Below are 557 nucleotides of genomic sequence, written 5' to 3' on the forward strand. Positions count from 1 at the left end.
TCAATTTGTTAATGTTAATGATTGTTAATGTTGTTTGTTGGAGAGAGAGGACATTGGTAGAGAGAAGATGGTGATGGTGAGAAAGAGAATGATCAGATAATAGAAAAGTCCTTCGTAAGTGGCTGTAGAAATGTGTGGGTGTTGGTGGAATGTGAATGTTGTTTGTTGGGGAGAGGGAAGGTATTGGTAGAGGAGAGGTGGTGATGACGATGGTAAGAGGAAGAAGGAGAAGCATGTGGTGATGTTTGGGTGCCACGTCATCACTCCAGTGACGTTGTTAGACGGAAAAGTCAATTTGAGTCACGCCTTAAAATTTCAGGGTATAAATTGAGTCAATTAAAAATTGGAGGATCAAATTGAGTTAGTGGTCAAATTTCAGGGGTCATTTTAAATATTAACTCGCCAAAATCAGTCACTATGTTTAATTTTTTTAATATTTATTTTGTATTCTAATATATATTTTATACTAGTAACTGATTTTGGTATATACTTAGTATAATTGTATTGAAATACCAAATATATATTAAAAATAAATTAAATAAGACATGTATTTATAT

Source organism: Arachis duranensis, chromosome 5 (genome assembly GCF_000817695.3).
Source record: "Arachis duranensis cultivar V14167 chromosome 5, aradu.V14167.gnm2.J7QH, whole genome shotgun sequence".
In the NCBI taxonomy this organism is placed as follows: Eukaryota; Viridiplantae; Streptophyta; class Magnoliopsida; order Fabales; family Fabaceae; genus Arachis; species Arachis duranensis.